This window comes from Sapajus apella, unplaced genomic scaffold, assembly GCF_009761245.1.
Source record: "Sapajus apella isolate SASKATOON/1434 unplaced genomic scaffold, GSC_monkey_1.0 scaffold9, whole genome shotgun sequence".
NCBI lineage: Eukaryota > Metazoa > Chordata > Mammalia > Primates > Cebidae > Sapajus > Sapajus apella.
In genome coordinates, this window is record NW_022436949.1 from 21,019,222 (window position 1) to 21,044,822 (window position 25,601).

The 25,601-nt window shown below is 36.8% G+C and overlaps 1 protein-coding gene and 1 long non-coding RNA gene across 5 annotated transcripts in view; one reads left to right on the forward strand and one right to left on the reverse strand.

Moving 5' to 3' along the window:
- KLF12 (Kruppel like factor 12) overlaps positions 1–4,386 on the reverse strand; it is a 636,627-nt gene extending 632,241 nt beyond the window's left edge. The window contains exon 1 of the mRNA XM_032277272.1: positions 4,235–4,386. The gene's annotated coding sequence lies outside the window, so the exon portion shown is untranslated. The remainder of the gene's footprint in view (positions 1–4,234) is intronic.
- Positions 1–25,601, forward strand: part of LOC116551164 — a 224,267-nt gene that overhangs the window by 137,380 nt on the left and 61,286 nt on the right. The gene's annotated exons all lie outside the window — the stretch shown is intronic.

Sequence of the window (25,601 nt, forward strand, 5' to 3'; positions counted from 1 at the left end):
CGGTGTGAACTTTGCTTACAAAAATAATGGATAAGATACAGCGTGAAAAAGATAGCGTTGGGTAGCATATTGCCTCACTTGCTCTTAGTTCGCCTCCTCCGTATGTAAATACAGCATACTGACAATTACAGTTATCAGTGTAGGTTCTCTGGTTGTGAGCAGCTGTAAACACACTAAACTAAAAGAATATTTATTGGAGGGCCATGAGGAAACTTACAGAATAAAAGGAAGACTGAAGAAATTGACTTGGAGATGACAGGGGCCGTGGCGTTATGGTGCTTTCGTTGGAGGCACTGCTTGTTGGGATTGTAGGTTACCACTGCTAGATTGAATGATCTCCAAGTTTCCCTCCCACTTTTCTCATCCTTCAGCTCAAGGGACAAAATTTCAGGAGAGAGTGTCCCACTGCTCACACGTCCAATGTGACTGCTTGGCTTGGAGGAAGCAGGGAGCCCTCAGCTTACTGACTCACAGGGACACCTTGCAAAAGGAGAGGAGAAATTCTGCCAAAGGAGGCGAGGGTGCTGCTTCTAAAAGAAAAAGGAAAATGAGTGCTGTGTGCTCTTCTCTGTCACCATGATCAATGCCTTGGGTCAGGGCCTCCTAATTTTCTTGCCTGAGTGTACAGTTTTCCTCCTTTAACTCATTTCTTTAAACTCATTTTTAAACCTTTCAATGTTTCCCTATTTGAAAAGGCCAAGCCAGGACACTTTGAACCCAAGTGCTATTGATTGTTATACCAGGACAAGAGGCATAAACTAGGACCATCCGAGGCAAACTGGATGTATGGTCATTCTTCCTTTACCCAGACTTTCTTCCTACACTTCACCGATATGTATCCTATTCTTCAAGACTTGATTTAAAGAAAACTGAAAGCTCTTTGAAGTTAGAAATAGTGCCCTTTTCTTCCTGTGTCCTCCGCATCTCAGGAAGGACACATTTCTCTGTCCTTCATGCTTGGCACATGGCAGGTGCCCCATGAACCTTCGCTGTGGAGTTATCATTGACTGTGACTATTGAATTCCTGTCTTTCCTATGAGGAAGGAGACCCAGGCATCTGGGATCAACTTCCCCTTTAACTGCCACGCCACATTTCAATAGAAGAAAAGGCTGACTGACTGGCACCTCCTAATTCACCGTCCTGTAGGTGGCAGGCTTGGTCTTGGGGAAACTCTCAGGAAGGCACTGTTTTTACTTAAAACAAGATCAAACCAAAAACTTTTCACATGTAAGTCCTAAAGCTATAAACCCGAAACCCTTTCATATGTGATTCCTAAAAGTGTAAACCCGAAACCCTTTCATATGTAATTTCTAAAGCTGTAAACCCAAAATCTTTTCACATGTGAGTCCTAAAGCTGTAAATCTTCATATGTAATTTCTAAGGCTATAAACCTAAGATTCTTCCATGTGTAATATCTAAAGTATAAGCTTATATAAAGGCAGAAACTTCCTTTTATGACGAGCTGGGTAATTTGGAACCATAGCCCGGCTCCCTGCCATAATATTAATAATAATAATAATAAACCCTTTCCTTCTCCATTCGGTGTTCCGGAGCTCTGTTTCTCACGGCCGCTCCTGCTACACCTACTCCTATATGCTCTCACATCCACATTTTCAGTGTATCTTGGGAGTACACTATTCCCAGTATTCACCTTGGAGGGCATAGCTAACTTCTGTTTTCTTTGCATATCTATCATTCTTTCTTTCTAATAGTGACCCCAGTGGGCTTTCCTCTCCATCATATAAATGGGTAGGATAAAGAACTCAATGAGTTCAGACCATTTCTGTTTATAAAAGATGCTATTGATGAAAAGATACTTTTTCGATGAAATGGAAAGTGACATATTTAAAGAGACTGTCCTTAAAACAGAATGACTTTTGCTGAACACCTCCTTTGTGGTATACAGTAGAGTACTATCATAGATCTCCCTCAGCCAATAACTTATCTGTGTTGCCAGACATTGTCAACCCACAAATCCTCTAGGCATTCTTTCAGATATATCAACCTGATTTCAGAAATGCTGGAATTGGAGCTCCACCTTGAATTGTCTTTTCCGAGGCCCACTTTGTCATCAGGATTAATCAAAAGGGTGCGTTATTTGTCCAGGTCAGGGCTCAGATCATGCCCTAAAGACTTTTTTAAGCAATATGTTCCCTTTAAAACATTGTTTTAAAAATATCCTGATGTGTACTGCACAGTTGCATCTCAGAGTGAGACTCAAAGAGGTTTCCTAGGTCAAGCAGAACCCCAAGCAGATTCCTCCTAGGCCTTTCCGAGGGCCAACTCTGCAGACTAATGAGTGTGTGCAACTCCACGCTGATCCCTTTCTGCCCCTAGCTGGATGCTGTGGGATTTCAGAACCCAAGCCTAGTAAGCTACAGCACACTGAATGCAGCTCTGTGATAAAGGCGCAGGCTCAGCCTTGACCAAGTGTCCAAAGCCAAAAATTCTGTGTCAGAAACCAGGTAATTTCACATCATTTGCACTGTAGTCCCCCTTATCCGTACTGTCTTATGGAAATGTTTTTTCTCTTTATCAGTCACTCTGAAGCCTTGCCCCTTCATTCACTCAATTCTAGAGCAGTACTGTGTGGCCCTTATAACCATGTTGTCTCCCTGTTCAGAACTTACAATGCAGAAAGCAAAGCATAGGATGCTATTGAAATGTGGAGTTTTGTCTCTTAAATCTCCATGTCGGTATCAATTACAGCACCAAAGCAATGACATGGAAATTTTGGGGAAAAAAAAAAGGAAAATGAGTCATGTTTATATTATGCTAACATATTTTTAACTTAAAGTTTTGAAAAATAAACTATTTGGCATTGCAGTTATTCATTTGAGAGAAAAATGAGTTAACTGTGGAACAAAGAGAGGACGATAATTAAATGTAAGGGGTGAAGTACCTATTTACCACTTGGACGGTATGGTAGGGAGACGGCCCAGTTCATTGGAGGGTAAAATGAAAGAAGATGTAGGAGACAGGCAAGTGTAATTGATAAACTCAGCTGAGGGTAGAGAAAGAGCTTGCAAGCTAGAGAGTTGTGAAGTTTCTGATAAAAGAATACATGCATTAGGACCTACCAGACATCAAGTTCTACAAGACAAGAAAAAATACTTTTTTTGTTAGAAACTCTACAAGACATTTTCTGTCATTCTGCATTGCTGAGGATAATTCTTCCACACTCTTAAGATGCCTTTCTCAGAGTCTGTGTCTATACAGTCAGAGTTAAGGTGAAAGACGGTAACCACCTGGGTAGTTTAATCAGTGTAGCAGGTAGTGCATGATTACCTTTCTCCCTCTTTCCCACTCATTCTCTTTTCCCCAGTAACAATTTTGGGAGATTTTCCCCCTACCTCTTGAATTATCTGGATAATTGTTTTCTCTATTTCATTTTGCTAGAAATCCGTAGCTTGACTGATCAGTAACAGTTCTTTAAAACCTCTACATCTGCAGAGGGTACCATAGAGAAAAAAAAAAAGCGCTACATTTCCATTGCTTTTGCTGGTTACCTAATGCAAATTTTAAAAATGCTCTAAATTTTAAAAAGTTGTTTCGGAAAATATCTGTACAGCCATTCACTGAAACTGGCTTATTTACTGATCTCTAACTTTTCTTCATTTAACTTCATGTAACTGTCAGGCCACTGAGGGTCACTAAATATTTAGTTGTTTTTTTCCTTTTAAAATTGTTGTTAACTTAAATAAGAATTGAAAAAAAAATAGTGTGCTGCCTTGTTCTCTCTCTCTTTTTTTAAGTTTAAAACCTGTGAGGTCAGGACTTACATATTCTCTGTTTATAAAAAAATAACATCAAAACTTACTCTACTGCTTACAGTTCACTGTGGGTCATTTAATAATATCAGTCAAATTCAGTGTCAATCTTTAAAAAGAAATCTTTTTCATACCCCCGAAAATATCTCTCTAGTAAAACTTGTTTGTCAAATGACTGCAGCTCCCTTAACAAATAAAACATAACAGTATTTGCTGCTCCTTTCCTCTGAAGTGATGATAAATTGCTGGGGAGTAAAAGCCTTCACACTAATAACAGAGGAAAATTGACTCTAAGATCCCATCATTTTGTTTACCAGCTGTCTTTACAATTCTGTAATAACCCAGCCCACATTAAAAAATTGTTCAGAGGTAGTAAAATAGACTAGAAGCAAATGATCTGTCTGCTGAAATTAGTTTAAGCAGGGGAACAGGCTGGAAAGAAAGATTTGATCCAAAAACTTACCTAGCTCTCAGGCATGATACCCGGTGACCACATAGTCGGTGCTGAAACACAACTCAGGAGCATTACATCATCGTGACAAACTTTCATTGGCTGCAGAAACCCCAAGGATAAGACAGGCTTTTAAGGTGCTGTGTGAAAACCCCTGTTGGTTCTTTATCAGGCTATGGCCAAAATATTGAAAGGAAGACTTTTCCTACATTAATGTTGTCATGGCTGAGCTGACTGAACATTGTTAACCATTTCTTATGCATGTTTATCTTCACTTTAGTCACTAGTTTTGTATTTAACTCTAACCTGTAGGGAATAAATCTGTTAGTTTATTTTCTTAAAACTAATTGTTTTAGAAGCCTTGTTTTTTGTTAGCTTGTTTTTCTTGAGGGTACATGGTATCACTCTGTGAATGGCTATTTCCCCTTTTACTCCTCAGACCATCTTTCTTATTTTTAAAACTACATTTGAATCAATACGTCTATTTTCCTCTCTATTATTTATTTGTCTTTATTCTCTCTAGGCAGAGGACTAGAACTCACAGATTTGAGAAAGCACAAGTGTGTTTATTTATTTTGAGCAATTTAATTGGAACTAATGCACAAAGTCCTTACTTCCTAATTATTCATTGTCATTGTTAGTTTTTGTTTTTTTTTTTTTTTCTGTTGAGCTCTATGAGTTATTTATGTCGTGCTTATTACCATGGTGATTTACAAACCAAAACCATGTGTGTAATTTGAGTGTGAGGAGCTTTAAGAGACTGAGGGAAGGTGATAGGACAAGGACTGCAGTCCTGCACCACGGCTGCACCCGCCTCTCCTGCCTGAGGGAAGCATTTGATGTAGGGAAAAGTGCTCTTGTTATAAGCTGGAACATTTGGACAATTCGATTCATCATTCAGGAAATGACAACAACATCACATCCCTATTGAATGTTAATTTCTCTCTCTCGCTCTCTCCCTCTCTGTGTGACTTTCTTTATCTCTGTTTCTGTCTCTCTCAAATTTAAGAGGACAGAGGAGCAGAATGATGACAAGAGTGACTGAATTAGTGTCTTTTAAAACTATTTCATGCCCTCTCTCTCCTAAGAACTTGACTCTTTAGTCTCTTAAAGATAAGCACATACACACACAAATACCCTGTAAAATCCTCAAGGCTAGGAACGTAGAACTATGTTTCTAGTGCATGTCTGGGCTACTCAGCTCTTCTGTAAATACTCTCTGATTCCTTTCAGTCTCTTTTCAGCCATGGTTCTCAGCCATGTGCCTTGGAGGAGGCCAGTCTACCTATTGCAAGAGGAGTGGCGGCTGAGCCTATGACCTTGCTTCCATTGTTAGGAACATCTTTCTGCTATTGTTCCTTAGACCTCTGGTCTGCAAGAATAGCCAGTGATCCTTTTTTTTTTTTACTGGTGTAGATTAATACTGAGGATTCAAGGGCCTAGATTAGGGCATTGAGATATTTAGGAACATTTCTAATAGTGATGAGGAGAAAGAGAGAGAAAAAGAAGAGGGAACTCTGTCTTAAGTTTTCTCCTCTGAGAGGAAGGAAGAGATAAAGCAGCAATAATCTTTCTGTTTTGTAGTAGGATTTACAGAGTAAAATAAGACTTATCCCTTGCCCTCACAATGTTTTGTACAAGGAGGAAGAAAAATAATAATCCACAATGACTATTAAAATCCGATAAAAATCTGATAGGTATATATACGTTGATGGGCCTCTAACTGAGACTGGTAGAGCTTGAAGATGTAAGGGTTAGCTAGCTGGAGAGAGGGAGTAAAGAATTCTGTAAAAAACACAATGTAAAGGCGAGGAGGAATGAAAAGCATGGTTTGTTTGAGAAAGAGTAAAGAGTGTTCTGTTTACAGAAAGAAAGAGTGGTGTGGAAGATAAGGCTAGATCAATAGATATGATCAAATCATGGAGGACATTGCGAGCTAAGCTAAGGGATATGGACTTTAACTTGGAACTATTGTAGGTCACTGAGGAACTATATTCAGATTTGTAACTAAGCTGTATTAGTCTAGCAGTAGCCTGGAATGCATCGGAATGGACTGGAACCAGAGATCGCAGTTAGCTTATATGTATTTCAGTTGAGCCTTGACAGGAAACAGATGGCACTTTCAAAAAGCGTAATGGTAGATAATTTATTGAAAAAAAAAAAAACAAAACATTTGCACAGGTGTGAATGGAGTTAAGGAAATCAACAATGGATGGTGAAGCACCCAAAGAGCCACAACAGTAGGGAGTTGTTATTGGCTAAGGTCTGTTATCAGACACCGAATCCAATGGGTAGCCACTGAGAAGGATATCTGGGTGTTGTAGTAAATAGAAGTTAGCCTCTTGGGGCAGGGAGAAGAGTAGAGATATTTAGAGGAAGTAACTGTAGATGGAAGGAGACAGGCTGTAGTACTGGTTGTGTGTGTGTGTGTGTGTGTGTGTGTGTGTGTGTGTGCGCGCGCGCGTGCGCGCGTGCGTCCATGCATGTGTATGTGTTTAAGAGAGAGAAAGACAAAGAAAACAAGAGAGGGAAATAAAATGGAAGTATCTAGGTGGGACAATTTGTAGATTGTTTTTTAGTCCTAATGAAGAAATGAATGGTTGTTCATTCATTGATGGAAAAGGCTTCATGAAGGCATGCTCATTTCAGTCTAGGTGAAGTTCCATTTTTATGCTTTTGGACTTTTAAAAAAAAATCTCTGTGTAACTTTCTTTGTCTCTGTTTCTATCTCTCTCAAATTTAGGAGAACGGAGGAGCAGAATGATGACGAGTGACTGAATTAGTGTCTTTTTGAAAGTATCTCATGCCCTCTCTCTCCTAAGAACTTGACTCTCTAGTCTCTTGAAGATAAGCAAATACACACACAAATACCCTATAAAATCCTCAAGGCTAGGCAAATGTCAATTATATTAGTGTCTAGAGCTCAGAAAAAAAATCAGGGATCAAAGATGGGTAGTACATTTGGTAGACATTAGCGGATGCACTGTTTTTGGGGCCATGAGTGTGGATGAGATCACCCAATGAGAAAGTATACAATATGAAGAGAAAGGGGTTAAGGTGCAAGCCTGGAAACACTAACATCGAAGGAACAACTGGAGTGGAGGAGCCTCTAAAAGAAAACAGAAGATATGTTATTAATAAGTAGGGTGTTGGGAGTAAAAAAGTGGTAAGCTGGAAGGACAAGCTGTCAAGTTAAAAGAAGAGGGTGAACTCATGATATTAAAGATCATATCCAGCCTATTAGTCTGCTGGAGCTGTCATAGCAAAACACCACAGACTGGTGGCTTCCAGAACAGAAACTTATTTTCTCACAGCTCTGGAGACTGCAAGTCCAAGATCCAGATGCCAGCAGAGTTGATTTCTCCCAAAGCCTCCTTCCTTGGCTTGCAAATGGCTGCCCTCTGACTGTGCCCTCACATGGTCTTTCTTCTGTGTGTGCACATCCTTGGCCTCTCTTTCTCCTCATATAAGGACATCAGTCATATTGGATGAGAGCCTCAGTCTTTTAATCTCATTTAACTTTAAGTACCTCTTTAAAGGTCATATCTCCAAATACAGTCACATTGGGTAAACCAGTGGTTACCCATTGACTTCAACGTAGTTATTTTGAGAGGACACAATTCAGTCCATAATACCTAGGCAGAGTGTGGATAGGATAGGGAGTTACTAAAATAAAGAGCAGATGAAGCTCACTAGAGCTGAAGATAACAACTGCTACTCTCACAATAATTGACCCCACACTTATAATTGAATTTTTTTTAATCATCATGTTCTGGTGAGGTTTCTACTATTTTTGCCAAATGAGCCCAGTAGAATACTGATGACCACTGCTAGTAGTATAATTATCATATGTACCAATAAAACATGCAAGGTATTTATCTATATAACTTGGAGATCAACTAAAACATTTTACATTAAAAATATTATCCTGGCCAGGCGCGGTGGATCACACCTGTAATCCCAGCACTTTGGGAGGCTAAGGTGGGTGGATCACCTGAGGTTGGGAGTTTGAGACTAGCCTATTCAACATGGAGAAACCCCATCTCTACTAAAAATACAAAATTATCCGGGTGTGGTGGTGCATGCCCATAATCCCAGCTACTTGGAAGGCTGAGGCAGGAGAATCGCTCAAACCCAGGAGGCAGAGGTTGCAGTGAGCCGAGATCGTGCCATTGCGCTCTAACCTGGGCAACAAGAGCAAAACTCTGTCTCAAAAAAAAACATTGGCCTATATATATAGGTCAAGTTGAAGAGTCTTTTTGTATATATAATGCATGTGTGTATGTATCTAAATATATATATCATGGTCATATAATTTTTCTTTTTTTTGCTGTTGAAGAAGCTTGTTTGAAAGTAAATATAATTGGTATGGAAATTTACATGAAATAGTCTAAAGTAAAACTTGTATAGAAATTCACACAAGATAGTCTATTTTTTTACGTAGTATCTTCTAACTTTCTATATGGGATGATTTAATTCTGAAAATGGTTACGAGATACTCAGATGATGTTTTTATGTATTTATATTGCCATTACATACTTAGTGAGTAAATGCCAGGAAAAAACTAATCAAGTATTATTTATCAATTTTGATTTCTCTAAAGAGGAAACTGAAGCTCAAGAATAATACATAATTAGTAAAAAAATAGCAAAACACTGGCAGGAAAGAGTTTAGCTACCATTTTTCTACTTTTCACACTGGCACATACTCAATTATTTTTATTTTCTAGGTAAGTGAAATTGTTTTAAAGTTGACTCAATTGACATATATTCCCTAAGAGGTACAAAACTGTCATTTTAAAGTGAACAAACTGCAGTACCATCTACTTAATTAACTTGCCAGTCTCAACTGAGAAACAGAGCAAGGAAGTCTACCCAAATCACTGGCTCCTCATCTTATGAACCTATACCTTGACCATGTTTCTTTACTTCTCAGATGTGTTAGTCCATTCTCACACGGCCTGGGACTGGGTAATTTATAAAGGAAAGAGGTTAATTGACTCACATTTCTGCATTTTTGGGGGGGCCTCAGGACACTTATAATCAAGGTGGAAGGCCATGGGGAAACCAGTACCTCCTTCATGCGGTCTCAGGAGAGAAAAGAAGCAAGCAAGCGAGAGAATAACTACAAAACACTTATAAAACCATCAGATCTCGTGAGAATGGACTCACTATCACAAGAACAGCATGGAGGGAATCAACCCTCATGATCCGACCACCTTCCACCAGGTCTTTCCCTCAGCACTTGTGATTACAATTCAAGATGAGATTTGGGTGGGGACACAGTCAAACCATATCATCAGGTTTCAGTCTGCTCCTCTGAAGATGAGAGGCTTGGTATGAATAATATCTTTTCCCTTTAAACTTCTATATGCCCCTAATCTTTGCTTTCTAAGAATTCTGGGGATTTCCAGGGAGCCGACCCTTACACAGTTGTAATCCTTGAATATAGAAGACATTACCGAGGCTGCAGCATGGCCAGCACTCAACACAGTGAACTCTGAGGTCTGCTTTGTTATATGAGTATGCCTGGGTGTATTGGGTTGGAGCAAAAGTAATTGCAGTTTTTGCCATTAATTTTAATTGCAAAACCACAATTACTTTCGCACTAACCTAACAAAAGTTATTGTGAAAATTCTCAAAACAAGATTAATTGCATTGGACTTAATTCATACATATCATAGATGAGAAAACAATGAAATGCATTGCTTAATCCATGTAATTATTGTCAAAATTCAGAGATGATTAGAAACCACTGGAATAAGCGTTGTTACAAATAGACCAAAATAATCTTTTTAAGTGAGAAAAAATTGAGGTTTTAGAAGCACTACCTGTATGAAAATGAAATAAAACAGTTTAATTATATAAAAATAAAAAGAAGTTTGAAATTTAGCAAATGCTAAACGGTCCTTAAAGAAATAAACAAAAAACCTGAAGATTGCATCATCATTTCAGAAATGCCTCAGAGACAGAATATGTAAAAATAAGATTCTCCCAAAATTCTTGAACTAGATTCTAGGCAACTTGGTTAAGAAAATTCTTAAAACACTCACAGAATATTAAAAACTGGTATTCCTTGGTGCCAACTGTAACTGAAAATGAGCAGTTCAAAGATGATTTCTGAGGCATGTTGTTTATGGCAAATTTTAAATACAAACTTTTCCTCTACGCCAATTATGTTAATGATTTAAGAGCTTTGAAAGAAAGAGATTGGAGAGCAGAATAAAATCAAAAGCGTAATATCACCTCTAGGAGGTCTCTGGATTACCAAATGTGATGGTCAATTTTATGTATCAATTTGGGTAGGCAATAGTGGTACCCAAACATTTGGTTAAATATTATTCTAGATGTTTCTGTAAATGTATTTTTTAATGAGATTAACATTTAAATTAGTAGTGTTTGAGGGAAGCAAATTACCCTCCACAATGTAGACAGGTCTTATGCAATCAGTTACTTTCCCAGAAGAAGGAGAAACTCTTCCAGCAGACGGCCTTTGAACTTGAATGGCTACGTTGCCTCTTCCCTGGGTCTCCAGCCTGCTGGCCCACCCTGTAGATCTTAGACTTGCCAGCCTATGTAATTATGTGAGCCGGTTTCTTGAAATAAATTACTATCCATATACTATATACATATTCTCTCCTGTCTCTAGAGAACCCTGACTAATACATCAAGGTTCTATTAAATGGAAAAATGAAACAAGACAGATTTTAAATCAATGACAGTGAATTAGGAGTTCGCTACAATTTCAGTTAAAATTCTGAATCTGGAATATAAGTAAGGAAAAAACTCCAGGACTGATGGATTTGTTTTTTAAAAAACTCAGCTTAGATATTTTACCCATTGCTGCAAAGTTTATTTTGATTGAAAAGCAAAACCATTTTCTAAACATCGTTAATTTAATTCTTCTCTCTAGATATTAATATGCTAACCTCACTTTCTATTTTATTATCTAAATGACAGTCTTAGGTAGCAAAGAATAATGATAACAGTTGATAACCACTTCCATTTCTTTTATACATGTGTCCTCGTGTATGGATGTATGAATGTTTATCTGCCTTTTCTAGTCCTCTTTATTACTGCCTGTCCTACATAAAACATTTTTTTTGAAAGCCTTAAAAATATTATTATTTTTTTTTTACTAAATTAGCTATAACTTAATTCTTAGAAGGCGTTTGGTGTTTGGAATGAATTGGGGAAGCATTTGCGGGGTAGGGGAAGGGGAAAGAAGCTTTCTTATTGAACTTAAGAAAGGTTGGATTTTGAGACCCTTCACAGTTATTTTCAAATGGCTTCTCATCTGCAATTTCTCCAGCAATCTCCTCTCACCTTGTAATCAGATTTGTAATTGTTGAATCTTTCCAGTATCATGTAGTATATAACATCATTCACTCCACACCAGACATTATGCAAAATTATGCAAGAGGTTACAGACTCTAAAACATTGCAATTTAAATGTTTTCTTTGAGAACACAAACAAATCAACAAGAAAAAAATAATCCCATCAAAAAGTGGGCAAATGACACCAATAGACACTTCTCAAAAGAAGCTATACAAATGCCAAGAAACATGAAAAAACACTCAACATCACTAATCATCAGGGAAATGCAAGTTAAAACAATGAAATACTACCTCACCCCAGCTATAAAGGCCACTATTTTTGTTTTTAAAAACTTTTATTTTAGGTTCAGGGCTACATGTGAAGGTTTGTTATATAGATAAACTTATGTCTGGGGGGTTGCTGTACAGATTATTTTGTCACCCTGGTACTAAGCCTAGTACCCAATAGTTATTTTTTCTGTTCCTTTCCCTCCTTCTACCCTCCACGCTCAGGTAGGTCCCCAGTGTCTTTGTGTCCATGTGTTCTCACCATTTTACTCCCACTTATAAATGAGAAGATGGGATATTCAGTTTTCTGTTTCTGCATTAGTTTGCTAAGGATAATGATGTTCAGCTTCATCCATGTTCCTATGAAAGACATGATCTGATCCTTTTTAATGGCTGCATAGTATTCCATGGTGTATATGGCCACATTTTCTGTACCTAGTTTACTATTGATGGCTATTTAAGTTGACTCTATGTTTTTGCTCTTGTGAATAGTGCTGCAATGAACATATGTATGCATGTGTCTTTATGATAGAATAATTTATATTCCTTTGCATATGTACATAGTAATGTCGAATGGTAGTTCTATTTTTAGCTCTTTGAGAAATCGTCACACTGCTTTCCACAATGGTTGAACCAATTTACAGTCCCCCCAACAGTGTATAAGTGTTTCCTTTACTTTGCCACCTCACTAGCATCTGTTATTTTTTTGACTTTTTAATAATAGCCATTCTGACTGGTGTGAGATGGTATCTCATTGTGATTTTGACCCGATTTTCTGTAATAATCAGTAATACTGAGCTTTTTTTCATAAGCTGGTTGGCTATATGTTTTTCTTCTTTTAAAAAGTGTCTGTTTATGTCCTTTGCCCACTTTTTAATGGGGTTCTTTTCTTCTTATAAATTTTTTTAATAGAAGGTGGATATTAGACTTTTGTCAGATGCATAGTTTGCTAATATTTTCTCCTGTTCTTTAGATGGTTTGTGTACTCTGTTGACAGTTTATTTTGCTGTGCAGAAGTTTTTAGTTTAATTAGATCTTATCTGTCAATTTTTGGTTTTGTTGCAGTTGCTTTTGATATCTTAGTCATGAAATCTGTGCCAGTTCCCATGTCCAGAATAGTATTGTTTAGATTGTCTTCTGGGGTTTTTATAATTTTAGGTTTCACATTTAAGTCTTTATCTAGAATTGATTTTTGTGTATGGTGTAATGAGGGGTATAGTTTTAATCTTCTGCAGATGGCTATCCAGTTGTCCCAGCACCATATATTGAATAGAGAGTCCTTTCCTTATTGTTTTTGTCAGTTTTGTCAAAGATCAGATGGTTGCAGGTGTTCAATGGTCTGTGTGTCTGTTTTTGTACCAAATATCATGCCTTTTTGGTTACTGTAGCACTGTAGTATAGTTTGAAGTCAAGTAGTGTGATGCTGCCTGATTTGTTCTTTTTGCTTAGGATTGCCTTAGCTATTTGTGTTCTTTTTTAGTTCTATGTGAATTTTAAGATAGTTTCTTCTGGTTTTGTGAAGAATGTCATTGGTAGTTTGATAGGAATAGCATTTAGTTTATAAATTGCTTTAGACCATTTTAATGATATTGATACATGTATAGCAATCCATATTTGAAAGGCAAAACTGAAATATTGTATGGCACAGTTGGAGAGGCAGGCAAACCTTCCTGGGAAAAACAGTCTGGCCATTTTAATGATATTGAGTCTTTCTATTCATGAGCATGGAAGGTTTTTCCATTTGTTTGTGTCATCTCTTATTTCACTGAGCAGAGTTTTGTAATTCTCATTGTAGAGATCTTTCACCTCCCTGGTTAGCTGTATTCCTAGGTATTTTATTCTTTTTCTCTGGCAATTGTGAATGGGATTACATTCCTGATTTGTCTCGTGGCTTGTCTGTTGTCGATGTATAGGAATGCTAACGATTCGTGTACATTGATTTTGTATCTTGAAACTCTTGTTTATCACTTTAAAGGATTCCTGGGGTGAGACTATGAAGTTTTTTTTTAGATGTAGAATCGTGTCACCTGCAAACAGGGACACTTTGACTTCCTCTTTTTCTATTTGGATGCCTTTATTTCTTTCTCTTGCTTGATTGCTCTGTCCAGGACTTCTGACACTATATTGAATAGGAGTGAGAGAGGGCATCCTTTCTTGTGCCAGTTTTTAAGGGAAATGCTTCCAGCTCTTGTCTATTTAGTATACTGCTGGCTGTGGAGAATGACTATTATTAAAAAGTCAAAAAACAATAGCTGTTGTGGATGTGCTGCAAAGGGAATGCTTATTCTCTATTGATGGGAATGTAAATTAGTACAAACTCTATGGAAAACCATATGGAGATTTCTCAAAGGACTAAAAGTACCATTCGACCCAGCAATTCCACTACTGTGTATCTATTGAAGGAAAAGAAGTTATTATGTAAAAAAGACACATTGCATACATAAGTTTATCACAGCACAATTCACAATTGCAAAGAAGTTGAACCAACCTTAGTCCCCCTCACCCAATGAGCGGATAAAGAAAATGTGGTATGTACACATCATGAAATACTACTCAGCCATCAAAAAGAACAAAGTAATGTCTTTTGCAGCAACTTGGATGGATCTGGGGTTCATTATTCTAAGTGAAGTAACTCAGGAATGGAAAACCAAATATATGTTCTCACTTGTAAGAGTTGTTCTCACTTTGTGTATGGGTACACAAAGGCATACAGAGTGGTATAATGGACACTGGAGACTCGGAAGCGGAGTTGTTGTGGGGAGAGGTGAGAGATAAAAAACTACATATTGGGTACGGTGTACACTTCTCAGGTGACAGGCACACAAAAATCTCAGACTTCACCACTACACAATTCATCAAGGTAACCAAAATCACTTGTACTACTAAAGCTATTGAAATAAAAAAATACTAAAAACCACTGATTTGTATACTTTAAGTGGGTATATTGTGTAACGTGAATTATGTCTTACTAAAGCTGCCATTAAAAACTTGCTCTTTGAGTTTGACTTGGTGTTCACGTTTTCTAGAGTCAGACTTATTCTTTTTGTTTGATTTTGTCTTGTTTAGAGACAGGGTCTTGCTGTGTCACCCAGGCTGGAGTGCAATGGTATGACCATGGCTCACTGCAGCCTCAAACTCCTGAGTCCAATGAATCCTCCCACTTCAGCATCCCAAATAGCCAGAACTGAAGGTACACACCACCACTCCTGGCTAATTTTTAAAATATTTTGTAGAGATGGGGGTCTCACCATGCTGTCCAGGATTATTTAAGTACCAAATCCACAGTATTTCCCAGGAAGGTTTGCCTGCCTCTCCAACTGTGCTACATAATATTTCAGTTGTGTCTTTCACATGAGTAGCTATACATGTATTTTATTTTTCAGTTGCAGACCCAACATATATGAGCGAAGCGAACATCCTCAGAGGTTTGACTTTCAGTGACAGCAGAGATGCACATGTAATTGAGATTGGTTCCTACCTAGGGATTATCTCTCCTTGGGGACTAATGGACACTTTTCATCATAGAGAAATCAAGGTATTTTTTATAGGATTGTGGTCTGTTTATCTATAGCAAGTACATTTGGAGAGTTCATTTCAAATGTTCGCTTCCTTTGTCAGGAAGGAATTTCTGTCATTTATTTGAGAAGGCAGTACTTTCTTTACTAACCACACATCAACCAAACAACACATCCTCCCTCACACAGCATTCTATCAAACAACAGCAGTCAAGGAAAGAGAGAGAAGAAGGGAAAAAAGAAACCTCCCACATAACTGACAGTCTGCTTAGACAAAGCACATACTGCATTAGACAGTTGTATTAGAATGGACTATTATAAACACAAGCAGGAAGGGGAATGCTTACACTGTTCCATTAATAACTATGAATAAGCTATGATTTAAAGTTTTATGTTTAAAAAGATTATGGCTCAGCTTGTTTATTGAACATAATAAGTGGAGCTCTTGCTATACATATGAGTAATTACATTAAAAATGCTTGACCTGGAAGAAAACACAGCATATAAAAGATCTCAGAATTTACCAGGCGATATGTTAGCTCATTTCCTAATAATCCTTTATTTATTTATACCAAAACATCAGTGAAAAAAGTAGTCTATAATATAGTGACTAATTAGATGATATACAAATTAGACTTATGACATTTAGAAGCCTGCACAATTATGGCTTTGTAATTACTGACTATGGGTAGCACACTGAATCCTGTCAAAGCTGAAGCACCAAACTGGAGAGTTCGTCTTCCTGCTAGAAATAGATCTCGTGGTTCTCCTTTTGGTAATTGCAGTTACACATTGGCTTCAGTCAACCAGCCATACTTAATTTTATAATATGAAGACAAGTTTTGATATTGGATTCACGATTCTATGTATGTATATATGTGTGGTAATACAGACACTTGACTTTCATCGGAAATTTTTATTATATCCTATATAGCATTACACACGGGACCCAGCTGGAGTTTCTTATTCCTGATGTAGTTCTCTAAGGTGACTAAGATTCTGTGGTAGTTGCTTTGATGTTGGTGATGTGGAATTATGCATTTGACTCCCCAAAATGAGCACTTCTATTTGGAATATGTGCGATTCTAAAAAATTCAAGATGAGAGAAAGACTGAATGTCAAGTTATGGAAGACCATTTTCATCATCATAATTTAAGTATCAAAGATAATTTAATTTTATTATGCACAAGAATATTTACCTAGTAGGGTCACAGAGTGATGTGAAAGCAAAATATCTATGTGGAAAATGTGAATCTTTACATGGTTTTGTGATAGGTTAACTTATTTTTTACCTGGTTTCATATAAATGGAAGAAAAAAGTGAACATTTACTGAATACCTACTATGAGCCAGATGTTGTACTGAATGCTGTATATGCATTAGTGCAGTTAATGCCCTCTTCAACGTTGGTAGACTAAAAGTAAATGCAGCTCGATCCCGGTCAAAGAGACAGAATTTACTCAGGTCTGTTTTGTGAAAGCTGCATGGTAATGCCACTCGATTTAAATACACCAGAAGCCACTTTAAAGATCATTAAGATAGTTAAAAGCTATAAGAAAAATGAATGCTTTCTTTTTTATTGCGTATCTTTGAATATTTTCAGTGGTAATGATTAGAGGCTGAATACAGCTAACTAGTTGAACGTATGTAATTTGCTGCTTCTTACAGAGCATGTTTCATCTCATGACTTCCCAAACTAATTGCAATACTAGATTTATCTATTAATTTCCAACAAAAGTAAATACAGTTATGGTGAACATATATAAATTTCAACTTACTTGGTCCTAAAGGAGCCGGTCCCAAATATATAAAGCATTTAATACCCACTACCATATCAGGCACCAAAAATTCTTCAATCTCTGATTCTCCTGATTTCCTTTAAGCTCTGTATTAGATCATGCAGACAGCTCAGGGTCTTTTTTTTCCCCATGGTCACCAGGAACCTGTTTTGCTCTCTAAAACTCTTTCATTTCCAGTTATCTCTTTTAAAGCTTCATAATTTCACAATTAACTTATTAGAGCTAATACAACATATGATTTTAGATATTATGATTTTCTAAATTATGAACATGAAGTCATTGATGTGTGTCTTTCTGTTGCCTCAAACCTAAATTTACTGTATTTCATTGTGTGTTCATCAATAAGTATCTCTTTTTTAACTTTCTTTATTGATATTGATTGATCCATTTATCTAACACACAACTATTGAGTGGTAGTTGTGTGTAAGGCTCTAATCTGGATGTTCTAGAAGAAATAAATGTGACTGTTAACTGATGCTTTCCTTCGAAAAGGCTAGTTACTATGCAATTGGCAAGTTAAGCACAGGAAAAACAAATCAGAATTAGATTACGCAATGTGTTATGGGAGAAATGAGTGATTCACTTTTCATCGAATGAACAAATCACATCTTGGCTCAAAATTTTCGGTGGTTCCCATTCTCCTTAGTCTTACACAATCTGTATCTAACATTCATTTGTTCAATTAGAATTTCATTTTAAACATTTCGATCATAACTAAACATTAGCATTTGGTGCTCAATGTCTCCTAAATATATTTTTCATAATTATTGCTTAAATTACTTCCTTCAGAAACAGTTCCTTGACCAGACCCCATGTACAATGCTTTCCTTTTCTTTGCAATCCGTAAGATTAGTTTAGCATCATCACTTAATACGTTGTTAATATATCTTTTTTTGAGTACATGAGTCAAGTTTGTTTTTCCAAATTTGAATTCAAATTCCCTAGTAAGAGATCATGCTTGTGCCTTTTAAAATTTTGTATAGTACCCATGCTGTATATAAAAAGGGTCCAACAAATGTTTGCTGACTGATTTATATAGTCTTAGAGATCAGAAAACATGTTTTGTCAAGTTAAAAAAAAAACCCAAACTTTTGCTTTGAGGCTCCTTGCAGATGTAGTTTCTGAGGATTAATGCATTGCTAAAGTTAAAATGCAGTAATATCTATTATAAAAGGTTGGCATATGCATTTTTTTTCCAATTTGGCCATAGTATTTTTTTGTAAGATCAAATATTCATTGTTGAGATGTTATCATTGAAAATAAGGTATGAATTGGCCAGGCATGGTGGCTCACACCTATAATCCCAGCACTTTGGGAGGTCAAGGTGGGCAGATCATGAGGTCAGGAGTTCGAGACCAGCCAGCACAGTGAAACCTTGTCTTTACTAAAAATCTGAAAATTAGCCAGGCATGGTGGCCCATGCCTGTAGTCCCAGCTACTCGGGAGGCTGAGGCAGGAGAATCACTTGAACCCAGGAGGCGGAGGTTGCAGTGAGCAGAGAGAGCACCACTGCACTCCAGCCTGGGCAGCAGAGCAAGACTCCACCTTAAAAAAAGAAAAAAAGAAAAGAAGAAAACAAGAAATAAAATTAGACTTATCATCAGTCATCAATTTGCCATGAAATACCTAATCAATATATCAAAATAACATGGCTATTAAAAAAACTAAATAAATACGTATGCATTTAAAAATAACATACATACTGTTACTTGCACAAATCACAAGAGTACAGCCTGATGAGCAACCAACCTGCAGATCAAGAATAGAATATTATGAGCTCATTAATAGTTCCTTCCTACTATCCTGTGTTGCTACAGTTTTCCTAAATGCTTTTTTTCTAATTTGCAATCTCACCAGTAGTATGTCAGATTTCCACTTCCTCCATATCTTCACAATCACTAGTTTTGTCCATCTTCTTAATTTTAGCTGTTTTAAATTGACATAATTTTGAATGTATAGTATTATCTTATTTTATTTTTCATGTCCCTCATGACAAATGAGAATAACATGTTTTCTTATGTTAATTGGCAAGTTGTTTATTCTGTTTTATGAAATGGCTTAGATTTTTATCCATTTTTCACTTGAGGAATTCTTTCTATATTTGGCATAGGTGATCCTTATTATAAAAGCATTTCAGATATCTCCTCCCAGTGTATCTGACCTCTTAAATCTCTTAAAGATTTCTTATGATAAACTGAATATCTTAATTCTAATCTATGGTTAATATTTTTTATATTTTGTTTGGGAAATCACTGTCAATTGAAAAGCCTGGAAGATATTATCTTATGCCACTTTCCTGAAACCTTATTGCTTCACTTCACATTTAGATCAGCACTCCATCTGGAATTAACTTTTGTTTGTGGTGTTTGCTAGTAAGGAGTCAGCATTCGTTTGACTCCATATGATAATCAGATGACTCAGCATTATTTATTGAAAAACCTGTTCTTTTCCCACTATTTTGCAGTATCACTTTTGTTGTGAGTCAGGTGTCCATATCTGTGACTTCTCTTTCATTCTGTTTCTAAGCTTTCTCTTCTTGACATTTTCAATTCTTGTACCTATACTACACTGGCTTAGTTACTGTAGCTTTGCTATAAACCTTGTAAGTCTTTCCACCTTTGTTCTTCTTTAAGATTGTCTTAGTTATTCTTTGACATTTAGAAAGAGTTTGTATATTTTTATAAAATATAATTTGGCACTCTTAGAGAGGAAGTTTTACATTGGCTCTTTAGATCAATTTGGAGAAGTTGATATTGAATCTTCCAGATTATGAACATGATATATCCCCATCTGTGTTTAGATCTTTTTATCTCTCAAAAATGTTATGTAGTATTTGTGTAGAGCATGTACTAATTTTTAAAATGAGGTTTATTATTAGGTATTTTATATTTTATACTACTATTATAAATGTGTTGTTTCTTAAATTTATTTTATACATATTTGTTGGTGATATATTGCTGTTAGGCTTATCTAGAAAACAGAATCAATTATATGTATATGCTCACACATATAGATATATATATACACTTACACATATATACTCATATATACATATGAATATATAATATATGTGTACATGTATAATACATATATTCAAACTGGCATACATATGAACATATGTATTATACATGTACACATATAATACATACATTATACTCATATACATATAAATATGTATTATGTATGGATATATAAATGTATATGTGTGGGTATGTATATAGTCAAGTTAGCTACATTCTCTGTGCCGTAGTTTTCTCCTATATGAAATGAAGATGACTACAGCACCCAACTTTTAAGGTTATTGTAAATGCATATAAGTCAGCATATGTAAAGTGTTCACACAAATGTATATACATATATACATATGTGTACACATATATACACATACAAATAGATATACACACATATACATGTATACATATGCATATATATGCACACATATACACACACATATATAACCAGATATAGGTGTGTATATGAATATATACATAGGTGTATATATATACATATATATCTGTGTATATATATTCTATTGTTTCTGTTCTTGCTATGTATTCATACACACATACACAGAGGGAGAGAGAGAGAAATCTGTTATGAGGAATTGGCTCACGTGCTTGTGGAGGCTGAGAAGTCATGATTTGCAGTCTGCATGCGGGTGAAAGCCAGGGGTGTAACGCAGTCCGAGTCTGAAGGCTAGAGAAGCAGGGAAGCTAATGGTGTACACCCCAGCCCATGGGCAGGTGAAGTTGAGTGGAGATGTCCCACCTCAAGCAGTGAGGCAGGGGGAGAAAAAAAATGAGAGCAGGAGGATTTTTCTCCTTCCTCTGCCTTTCATCCTCTTCAGGCTCTCCATGGATTGTCTTAATGCCCACTCACATTGGGGAGGGCATTCTACTTTACTGAGTTCTCAGACTCAAAGGCTAATCTCATCCCAAAACACCCTCACACACACATTCAGAAATAATGTTCAGACAGATACCTGGGAATCTTGTGACTTACTCAGGTTGACACATGAAATTAGCCACCTAATATTGAACATAAAATTGACTTGAAATATACTACTGACCTTATATCTAGTGACCTTGCTAAATGCCATTATTAATCCCAATAGAATGCCAGTGGTTGGAAGCCAGGACAATGAGAAAGGCAAAATACATTTAAGGATGGAGTTGCCTGAGGATTCTGTGCATAGAAAACTTGGCTACCCAACATAAAACACGAAAGCAGAGATCAGAAGAAACTAGTCAGAAATCTACAAAAGAAAGTTTAGGTGGGTGGGAACAAAGTCTTAAAGTGAGCACATTTTGGGATTGGATGAATTTCATTTCATAAGCTAAGACCTAATCAATTTATGTAAAAAAGATTATAGTTGAAAAGCTTTGACAGAGCTAGAACTTAAAAGATGTGCTTTCTTGGACTTCAGACAGAATAATAGCGAAGTAGGAAAGGTTATTCCAACTATCTTGAATCACATTACATCTCAAATGGTATAACCTGATCTTTATATAACCTATGTCTTTGACAACATGTGTGCCAGATTACTTAGATTACAATAATAGAATTAATGGAGGCCAGTGTTTTTGTGTTTTCTCTTGTGTCAGATATTTTGAATAAATCTTCATAAACATTGTGTCTATTCCTGTCCCTGCAGACAACCTAGGGAAGGGTCATATAATATTATATTGAACTATATGAAATGGCCATTACATATTTTATTGCTAAAAAAGTCAATTTCATAATTTAATCTAGTAATAGCTAATATTAATAATAATAGTTGAATGTTTACTATGTGCCAAGCATTGTTTTAAATACTTTATGTATGTTTACTCATACAGATGTACAGCAACCTTAAAAGTTAGTTGCTGTAGTCATCTTTATTTTATATTGGAGAAAACTAAGGTGCAGAGAGTGTAGCTAATTTGCCCATCATCACATAATAGTAAGTGTTAGAGCCAGGCTTCTAACCCAAGCAGTCTGGTTTCAGAGTCTGTTACATTACAAGATAGCAGCTGAAGGAATCATGTAGAATTGAGGAAGGATATTCACTAATAGGCATGACATTTACTTTGGTGGGGACTCTTTGCTGATTTTATTCTGTGGATTGTGGCATTACCAAGGGTGTATAGGTCATTAGAGTTGGTCATGATGTTCATTTAATACACTCTGAGAATTATGGCAAGATGGGGCTGTGGAGATGAAGGCTTTCTTTCAATGACCTTCCAAGGCATCATGGGCAGAGGACTGTGGTGAAAGCTGATCTGGACATTAAAGATCAGGGTTTATTAATTAGTTAAGGAAAGATTTTTATAGGCCGAGTGCTCTTTAACTTCTTTGTTGAAGTAGTGGCTCTCTCAGCGTGGCGTCTGTAAATGAGTCTTTTATGGTGAGCAATTTGGGGATTCTCAGTATAAACTTACCACTATAATTATCTTTTCTTGTAGTGGATTGTATTAGAAGTCGATGCTCTGCAATAAGGTGTTACTTTTTCCAAGATTAACCATGAAAAACACATAAATTAGAGGTTCTTATGTTCCAGACTCTGTCCTAAAATCTTTATATCTGTTAAATAATTTTATCTTTACAGAAACACAAGAAGATATTAGGAAAGATACTTGGTAAAATGCACAACCATAGAGTATGGGAGAATAAGGGATCCCAGGTCTAGAGTTCAAGCTCCTATCTGTTCTATGATAATAGTACAATAATTATCATAAACACTATTCAAACCTTTAGAAACATCATTTCATGCATTAGAGAAATGAAGATTATTCCTTTCCACTAAACCTCTAGTTTTAAAGACACACACAAAGGAAGGAGGAATTTGAAAGAAGAAGAAAAAAACCAAACATCCTGGAACTGAGTTGTCAGATAAGCAATGAGATGATTTTTCCAAAGGCATAAAAGCGAGTGTCACAGCTGTGTTTTAAGTTGTTATCTTCACTGGAGTTTGGTCATATGTCTATATAAGAACAATGTCAAATAAAAGCTATAGAGTCACTGACTTTTACATGGTGACTACTATGTGTAAGCCCTTCTGCTGGGTCTGTGATTTACACATCTCTCCATCACAGATAAATACAGAGCAGCTCTCAGTGTAGCCAAGAGCTGTCTCCTAACATGGCTTCCTGCCAAAAGACACTCAGCTTCCATACTCTGTCTGCTGTCCACATCGCTGCCCGCCCAGAGAGAAAAGGAGCTCTTTGTGGTCTTTTGGTTCTTCTAGTGGAAAATTTCTATAGACTAAGCAGAGAGATAGCACAAAGCAGACCATTTGCAAGTGCACACCATCCCCTGCCAAAGGCCATGGGGACTATAAAAAGAAACAGACTCCTACAGTGTGAATCTGCTTGTTTCATACTCTAAATGGAAATTGTTTTTAAAATCTAAAGGGACTGTAATGACTAAACATCAATACTGCTTGTCTTTACCCTTGAAGAAAAAAATGGTTAAAGGACATGCTTTCACACCAGCCAAGGAATGATGAAAACAAGCTCTAAGCAGCATCAAAGGACACCACACAAATGAACACCATAATCTAATTGCCGGCAATGGAAAATCCATCGAAATGTTTGTAAGAATGTGTGTGTGTGTGTGTCTGTTTTAACATAATTAGGGAAGAATTCATTTATAACCTGAAAGACAGATTTTTTTCCTTATTCAATGTGGATGATTGTGGCTATATCTATCTGCTTAAAAGATCACCTAAAAATGGTTACTATCATATTTTTTTTTTAGCTGGGTTCAGGGAAACTTTGTATCGTAGTATTCTGAATCTGTTCCAATTTGTCTTTTTAGACAGAAGAGGCCTTCAGGTGATCCTGGGGTTTCCAAGGAGCTAGAAATATACCTGTTTCGTGATGTTTTTACTGCTCTCAATTGAAATTATGTAATTTGAGACCAATATTACTTTTTTCACCTAAAACTTTCAGTCGTATGGAGGTTACAAAGTTGTATGGAGGTTAATGAAATACAACATACACAAAACATAACATAGCTTTAGGAGATAACATTTGAATGTAATTTTGTAGCTTATTACAGTTGGTAGGATGGACCTAGTATGAACCTTATTTTAGATAATTTACTAAGATAACTCAAATGCAGATTGGCTCCTTCGATTTTCTTCCATGTCTATATATTATTAAAAACACAAATAAACTCTATACATTCTTCTGTCAGTAAGGTTAGAATAAGTTATGCTGTGATAACAAACAACACTGAGAACTTACTGACTTTCAGCCACAAAGATTTATTTCTTATTCACATGACTTGCTCATCATGAGTTGACCAGAGACCCTCATTCATGTGTCCTTACTCCAGGATGCGGGCTGATGGAGCAGACTCCCTCTTGAAAGTTCTTGCTTGCCTACATAGGTGGAAAGAGACTACAGTGAATTTTTCTCTAGTTCATAAAGCTTCCACATGGACATGACATACGTCACTCCTACAAGAGGTTACATGAGGAGAAAGCAAGTTCAATCCTATCATGTATTCTGATGGAGAACCAGAACATTTGTTGACTAGTACTAGTTAATACTATAATCTTCAGTCCCTCTAAGTAGTAAAAACTGGTAAAACAAATTCAGTATGTAAAGCACTATGGCACAGTGTAAAGCTGTCCAGATTGGCAAAGAGAATATCATAAACATTTGCTCAGTTTGCATCAAAACTTCTTATTAGTTATACTTCCTTTGATTGGTCCCTGCCCATTCTCTCCGTAACCCACTCTAATCCTGTTATTTTTCTTTATAGTCACTCTCCTGGAGCCACAAAGGCCCCATTAGTTTCCTTCATGACATGTTGGGCACAGTTCTGCCTTAGGACTCCTCCTTACCCCTTATACCTGAGATATCCACTGATTGACATGAAGGCTGAGGATCTGTCTGAAAACAATCACACTCCACTGTTGAACTCTGACGTTTGGACGTATGAAATCTTAGCTGCTGGATGGAGGTGAACCTGGAGGAAGTGCAAGTGCAGGGAGAAAAGAAATGGAGGAAGCCCCAAGAGTAAAGTGAAGACGGCATGAGATGGAGTGAGCAAGACTGAACAACAAGACCAGAGAGCTGGAGAGGACGGTTGGTTTGGTATCACAGTGCAGCTGACTGGAAAATTCATTCCAATCCAGCCACCATGATTTACGCATGCATCCTGAGAGAAGAAGAAGCGTGTGTATTGTTTATGTTAATAAAAGCCTCTAAATGTGGTGACAGAAGCGACTGATGTTATGAAAGTTTTGCAATGGCACAGAGATAATAATGTTCCAGTTTACTAGCATCGAGTCTCATTGGCAGCTAGGTTGACAGTACTGGAAATGGAAGAGTTTAGTCTTGGAGTAACACCTCCAGGAGCTCTCAAACCTGAGATCGCAGAGCCTGGCTCAGCTGGCAATGGAGGGGAGGCAACAAAGGATACCACTAACCACTGTGACATTTTGGAACAATGCGTCATGCGTAAAAGAG